The 6,000-nt window shown below is 46.3% G+C and overlaps 1 protein-coding gene across 2 annotated transcripts in view; it reads left to right on the top strand.

The window, feature by feature from the left end:
* The first annotated feature begins 4,265 nt into the window (after positions 1–4,265).
* The window catches only part of PASD1 (PAS domain containing repressor 1), a 93,930-nt gene continuing 92,195 nt past the window's right edge, over positions 4,266–6,000 (top strand). For both annotated transcript variants that reach the window (XM_053374065.1, XM_053374066.1), the window contains exon 1: positions 4,266–4,777. The gene's annotated coding sequence lies outside the window, so the exon portion shown is untranslated. The remainder of the gene's footprint in view (positions 4,778–6,000) is intronic.

The following is a 6,000-nucleotide window of genomic DNA, read 5'->3' as shown; positions in this document are numbered from 1 at the left end:
TGGGATCAAAAAGACCTTGATGCGTGGACTACTTATGTCTCTCCGAATTTTGAGAGCAAGTCCACTGAGCAATCAAAATCCAAGCAAGAGGTTAAGAAGCCAGGAAGGCGCCTTATTTGTTGGGAATATAACAAAGGATCCTGCTAGCGTCAAGGTTGCAGGTTTCCCCACATTTGTGATAAATGTTTTGGGAGCCATTCTGCCGCTTCCTGTGGAGTCAAGTGGCCCTTTCGTGGGGCAAGGAGAGGTTCTCAATGGGATCAGAAAGGATACAGTGGTGCCTCGCAAGACGAAATTAATTCGTTCCGCGAGTCTTTTCGTCTTGCGATGTTTTTCGTCTTGCGAAGCACGGTCAGTTGCAACTGCACCTCTTCAAGCGGCTTTAAAAAAAAGGAAACAAACTCGCAAGACGTTTTCGTCTTGCGAAGCAAGCCCATAGGGAAAATCATCTTGCGAAGCAACTCAAAAAACGAAAAACTCTTTCGTCTTGCGAGTTTTTCGTCTTCCGAGGCATTCGTCTTGCGAGGTACCACTGTACTCTCCTCCAGCAGCCCACGATGTTAAGTGAGGTCTTATTAACCCTAGCTCATACTCCCATTAAGTTGCCCACCTTATGGGCACAGGCACCCTGATACAGCTGCTGCTTCCTATTTGTGGCTTGGATTTTCTCAAGGCTTTCATATCCTAGTGGTGTTCCCGCCTAGGGCTACCAAAGCTGAAAATCAAAAATCTGTCACAGAGTTGCCTGTTGCCGCTAGGAGAAATATCAGGAAAGAACTGGCTTTGGGTAGGATGGCTGGCCCATTTGCGTGCCCTCCCTACCCAGATTTGCATCTTTCTCCTTTGGGTGTGGTACCTGAAAAGGCCCCAGGTGAATTTCACTTAATTCACAACTTATCTTACCAGCAGGGTTCATCAGTAAATGATGCTATCCCTCCTGAGCTGTGTTCTGTTAAGTCTGCCACCTTTAACCAAGTGGTCAAGTTGATCAGGAGTTTCGGGAAAGGTGCACTTCTGGCAAAGTGCGATGTAGAAGCTGCCTTCCGCTTACTTCCTGTTCATCCACGATTTTAAGTTGCTGGGGTTCCAATTGGATGGAGCTTATTATGTGGATAAGGCTATGCCTATGGGCTGCTCTATATCCTGTGCAGCTTTTGAGGCCTTCAGTACATTTTTGGGACTGCGCTTTGTGTACCAAAACAGGTTTTAGGGGCGTGACCCATTACCTCGATGATTTTTTATTAAATTCTGCAGCCAATTCAGAGGAATGCTTGCTTCTTTTGCATTCTTCTATTTCCGGCTTTCCTCTTATCCAGGTGTTCACCCTTGGCTGACCTATGTGCTGGAACCCTGGGTCAGCGCTACCTGCATGGCAGGGAGCTAGTTGAACCAGAGTCTATGCAACCATTCACTTTCTGTAATCAATAAAGTTGTGGCCTAAATTCTGCCAAAAACAAACCAAAAATTTGAGCCATGTGTGAATTTATTTAGGGGGGAGATTTCTGGGTCTGAACACGCAAAACACTGATCTTAGAGCATAGATGACAGACATAAAATGCTGTTTCTTGGGTGACTTCCTCCACATTCAGTAAGAACACACCTCTTTCTGTCTTGGTTCAAACTCTGAAATACCAGTTCTGCTAGTTTTCAGAGTGGCTCAGTTTGAATCTGAGGGAAAGCACCTATTGGCCTGCACCTGTGCCATCCCAATACACCTCCCTCTCCCTCCTCAAAGTTTTGGTGAAAAATAAAGTTATTATATAGCCTTGGCAGAATACCGAATGATGCCTCAGTTTCAGAGGGAAACCACTTTAAATGTTTTTTTTTGAATGACCTCCCTAGGGAAGCCTACCTGGTTCCACCTTACCTCACTTTTCTGCTAATTGTTAAAGCATAGCTATTTCAAGCTCTCTCTTTTTTCCCAAGGCTTCATTCTAATCGTTTTTGAAGTTATGCGCTGATGTAGCTTCTTAATTACTGCATTCTTTGGTTGCATTGTTTAATGTGTTGTTGTATTATTAATAATACAAATCAAATGGGTTATTAGCTGCCTTGTATACTAATTTTTTAATTTTCCTTGTATACTAGAAATATTTTAAATAAATAAATAAATCATACTTACTGACCTTCAGGGTTTGTTGTACAGTATAGATTATAATGGAGTGTATTTGAAATGGTTTGAACACCTTGAATGAGTTAATTACGATTAGTTACCATGCCTACACGCAGAGCAATACCTCACTGGTCAAATTTCTTTCTGTTGGGAGTTTTAAAGCCAGTGCTAGAAAGAAAAATAAATTAAGGTGGCATCCCTAGCAATGAAGGAAAGGGGAAATTGCTGTCTCTGTTCACAAAAATAGATGGGGCTTAACTCAGTCTTTCCCTGCTCTGGAATATTTTCTTCCTGTGAAAGAGGGACTTTTTGTTAAGAGCAATGGCACTTTCCATCCACTGCAGGGCATTCCTCCTCCCGCCCCCCCCCGCCAGGCCAGTTCTTGTATCGTGTTCCAGGTTTGAGAAGCGGCATTAACAACTTATCCTAATATTTACCTTTTAACAATATTTAAGTTCGAAAAGATTTCATGTGATTGTGTCTGCTAGGCTAATATATGCAAAGTACTGGAAATGAGCAAACAACTTCAAAGAAAAAGTAATCCAGCATTAAAGGAGTGGGTCACAAAACTGGAACATGTCTGAATGAAACTGAAAATGATTTACATCTTACTGGAATGTCAAGACGAAAAAATACTGTTGTTGTTTTTTCCCCTTGCTTAGAATGGGAGTGTTAAACCACTCCCTCAATAAAACGGTGTGTGCCTCTGCTTAAGTTATTTGCTTATTTTTGTGATATTATTCTCCTATTTTATTATTTTGCTCATTCACCCATTTCAGTGCTTTAATGTTTGCAAGTTGCTTTTAAACAGAAAAGATGCAAGTTATATATATTATGTATATATAATTGTATTACATATATACAAGTGAAGCCTGGGCACACTTTGTCCATGCTTGGAGGAACTGTTAGCCCAGCAAGGTTGTGGAGCTGTGCAGTTTGAAGGGAAGGCTTCGTAGCTCAGTGGCGAAGCACCTGCTTGGCATGCAGAAGGCCTCAGGTTCAATCCTTGGCATCTGCTTAGTTGGGGCTCAGTATATTAAGCTGAATAAAATCAGTTTTCCCTCCTCCTGGGTGTGCCAAAAAGCAAGAGAATGAGAAACAAATTCTGTGTGGGTTCTAATGAAGCCATCACAAATACACACACAGAGATTCAAAACGGCGGGAAAGGAGCAGCCCGTTTGTTCGCCTCGTTCGCGTGCGCGCTCCCTTCCCGAGCGGCCCTGGAGCGCTTGGGCTCTCGCTTCCTCTCTGCCTATGTAGCTGTTGCCACCGACGCTCAGCTCTCGGGCTGACCTACTTTCCACGCCAGATTCCCAGCGTGCCAACCTGGGGAGCGCGCAGCACAGGAGCGCGCAGGAGCGCGTCAGAGAGAGCACTGGGAGCCCTTGCTTGTCAACTCTCCGTGGCTGCAGCTCATCCTCGGATGGGACGCCTCGCTACGCTGCGCTGCCTGCTTGATGCTGCTGCCGCCGCCACCGCCGCTCCTCGGCCCTTTGGAGTTTGGCTGCCATCACCACTTTAGGAGGGATGTTCCTGAAATGTGTTCTCCCTCCTCCTTGGCTGTGCCAAGCGAGACAGATAAATAAATAAATAGCGCGCGTGCACTCACACTTATACCAAGGCTCTCTTTCAGCGTGGGTGGCACTCTCTAGCCACCTCCGCCTGGCTGGGCATGACTGGGATGGCTTCAGTTGAACCCTTCCCCGCCTCCACCCCCCCCCCCACATAGCAACCCGGCTTCCATTACTATCCAATATCTGGACGGGGTGGTGGGGTGGTGGTCCGGCTCTCTTCTGTCAGCGATTCTCATTAAGGCGCGCTCCGTGGGAACATTTCCCCCTCATGCCCAGCGAGTTCCTTCTGCCGGTGCCTGAGGATGCGCTCCTCCTCTCCTTCACGTGCACGAGTAGGTCTCTCAGCCTATCTACCTAAATCTCCCCTCCTCTAAAGTAAGGGAGCACTTCGTGTTATGCGCGTCCCACAGCACAGCAGAGGTTCGCTTCCCCGAAGCGCGCCGCCGCCGCCCTACTCAGCGCTTCTCGCTTTTGACACAGCTCTTGGCAAAGCGCGCGCTCTCTTCCTTCCTTTCCTCCAGTCCCGTCCTCCGCCTCGGCCCTCCCTTCAAAAGATGTGGCTGGCTGACTAAACTGACTGGACTTCTCCGCGAGCTAGAGGCGCGCGCACGCGCTCCCGGGTCCTACTGACCCAGGAGGAGCGGCGGGAGCGCGCCCGCAGCCCGGGCGATGATGCCAAGGGAGGACGGGCTAACCCCAGCAAGCCGTGCATGTATGTGTGTGTGTAAGTGTGTTGGGGAGTTACACAACCAGTCAGGGCAGATTGCGTGCTGCAAATGTGAGTTTTCCCCAAGTAAGCCAAAGCTCCTGTCTATCTTTCTCCACCTCTTACTTGGACCAACCCCGTCTTCTTGTTTTTATTTCTAATTTTTTTGGGCGCCCCTTCAAGTGCCCTCGTTACCACTTTCTGGAGACGTTTCCCTCCGCCCTCCCTTAAACAGTTTTCGTTTTTATTACGGCTGTTGTTGTTATTCTGCTTGGGAAGGCGAGAATCGAAAAGATGATATGTGGTTCCTTCTCCTGGAGGCTGGCACCAGAACTGAGGACCCTCGCTGCTGTTGGTCGGGCATCTTCTTAGAAGAGAAGCTGGGTAAGTTCTTGCACTGGGGGCAGTTCGACTTTCTTTCAAACCGGGGTTCTCCCCCACCCCCCCACCACAGCGCGGTATGTTTGTTTTGCATATTTGCCTGGCATGTGCAGGCAGTCTAGGTACCCGATGTGGGTGGCAACTTACTCTGTGCGGCATAAAAGTTTTGGGTTCTGGGGGTTGTCGGGGTTTATTTGCTTCCCTTGGTTGCAAGGCAATTGCTTTGTTTTGCAACTGCCTTTCCCTTTAATGAAGATGCCTGCAAGGTGAAGGAAATGGATGTGTTGGAAGATTCCCGGTCCGTCCTCGTTTCCTGATCTCCCAAATCGCGCTAAAGTCCTGTTGGTAGGACCTTTTTAAAACTCGCAGCAATGTGTTTCAGCCTGAAAAGTAATTTTCTTTCTTTCTTTCTTTCTTTCTTTCTTTCTTTCTTAAACCAGTGGAATGTGACAGGTTTTGACATCCAGGGAATCTTTAGCTAGACCAGGGCAGATTGAAATGGTCTTGCTAGTTGTATATTATAACTTTGAATCAAATCAGAACCATGGAAACAAATGGAGAAGCATCTTTAATTTAAAGTCATCAAGGCTTGCCTGTGTCTGAGTAGATTTTGGTGAACAAATAGCATAATTAATTCGAAATACTATGCATAGATTGAGTTTCAAAGGTATCATATAAGGTATCATATAAGGAAGAAGGCTGTTCCATAGTGTGCCCAGTTTGCTGTAAAAGAGAATGATTTATCTTAGGTACAGATGAATGTGGTTGTGATGGATGTTGCCAGCTTTCTCAGTATTTCATTGCAGAAGTCTATTAGAATGGTCCAACAGCAAAGGGGGGAAACTAAGTCATATTCTAATATATAGATGTTTGATGCGAGGTCAAAAAGTTACTCCCTGTCTGACTTTGCAGACTGCTTATAAACAGGGAATTGTGGAAAACTGCTTATCAGCCGACAAAAACTGTAAATTGATTGCTCTTGTGAATGGTTTGTATTAGAAATGTACAGCTAAGCCGTGCCCAGGTGACTCAGGCAGTGTCATAACCATCTTACAGAATGCCTGGCCTTTGTAAAATTACACAATCCCAAATGTCAGATCTGAGCCAACAGATATCCCGTTTTACCAGTCTACCTTAGATCCACCGTAAGTAGATTTAGAGAAGCAGCCCTACAATGAATTGGAGGAGGAGGAGGAGGAGGAGGAGGAGAGGGGCAGTTGAGATGA

The sequence above is a fragment of the Podarcis raffonei genome, chromosome Z (genome assembly GCF_027172205.1).
Source record: "Podarcis raffonei isolate rPodRaf1 chromosome Z, rPodRaf1.pri, whole genome shotgun sequence".
Taxonomy (NCBI): Eukaryota; Metazoa; Chordata; class Lepidosauria; order Squamata; family Lacertidae; genus Podarcis; species Podarcis raffonei.
Note: the sequence above shows the minus strand (reverse complement) of the source record. Positions and strands in the feature narration are given on the sequence as shown.